The sequence below is a fragment of the Pteronotus mesoamericanus genome, unplaced genomic scaffold (genome assembly GCF_021234165.1).
Source record: "Pteronotus mesoamericanus isolate MK-2021 breed Mesoamerican mustached bat unplaced genomic scaffold, CSHL_Meso_final contig_120, whole genome shotgun sequence".
NCBI classification, from domain to species: Eukaryota; Metazoa; Chordata; class Mammalia; order Chiroptera; family Mormoopidae; genus Pteronotus; species Pteronotus mesoamericanus.
The window spans coordinates 985,152-986,339 of NW_026555041.1; the positions used below are offsets into that span (position 1 = coordinate 985,152).

A 1,188-nucleotide genomic window follows, 5' to 3' on the forward strand; every position below is an offset into this window, starting at 1 on the left:
ATTTTTCATAATTGCCGTAGGACATATTGTCCAGTTTTCTTACCATTGGGCAGTTTCAACTTGTCTAAAGACCTAAATAGTGAGCCTCATGAATTGCAGAACTCACTGTAAATATAAATTTCAGTTTGGGTATAAACTACATATAGTTAAAAGAGCAACATTCTATGTATTTCTGAATACTGTATTTCTTTTTCTTTTCCCCCCTGGGGAGAGCGCGAATGCAGTCGTCTGCGACCACAAGTCATGCAGCCAAGATTCCACGTTCGGGAAACTCCCGGGTGTCAGCACACCCAGAGCGCAGTGGATGAGCCTTGCCTTGGGAAACTGCCTTCGTGACCATGGTAGCTCCCCGGCCAGGTATGTATGAACACTGTATTCCTATTGGTGATATTCTATGTGTTCGTCAGCCAAGCCAGGTTTGTTCGCACATCAGTTTTCTCGACTACATTGTCACATAATGTGGTAGGTGAATACACTCTATAATTCAATGTTAATTTTCAGAGCCTAACCGCATAGCTCCACAAAAATCTAAGGTTATATTTATCCCTCCCCTCTAGATTACTGATTTTTTAAAAAATAAAATATAACCTAAATAGAAAATAAAAATAAAATACCAAATATAGGAAAGACAGCAACTCAGAAGAGAACAGAGCCATCAATACAGCTGGTAACTGAGCTTTTTCTTTTTTTTTTTTTAAGTAAGAAAAAGAGACTATATTTTTCATTAAATGAGTGAAATAGTTGACTATTCATTGGAAAAGAAATATAACAGTAGTCATAGGTCAAGAGGCACAATATGCGTTTCAAATTAAATATATGAACACAAAAAATAATTCAAAACTTATTTTTGTAAGCTTAGACTGGAGAAGGACTTTCTATGCAAAAAGAGCCTTCTACCAAAAGTACAACCATTGAGGTAACAGATGTGGCATCATATAAAATCACCTGAAAGACAAACTTAACAACAAATGATAAACTGGGGTATTTATACCATAAATGAATCATGAGACCCATTTATTTAAACACAAATGAACCTAAAAAATAAAATAAAATAAAGCACAAAAGAACTTACAAATTCCTATATAAGGAATATAAGAGGTCAATATACGCAATTATTCTACATATTATCCTTTAATATACTGTAACTTAAAGTTAGTGATGATAAAAGGCATTAAAATTACAACAAAG

The 1,188-nt window shown here is 34.2% G+C and overlaps 1 non-coding gene across 1 annotated transcript; it reads right to left on the reverse strand.

Annotated features, from left to right (window-relative positions):
* Window positions 1-203: 203 nt before the first annotated feature.
* LOC129079519 (U1 spliceosomal RNA) lies at window positions 204-365 on the reverse strand. Its single transcript, XR_008530067.1, has one exon. It is a non-coding gene; the product is annotated as a U1 spliceosomal RNA (small nuclear RNA).
* Between the last annotated feature and the right edge of the window lie 823 nt (window positions 366-1,188).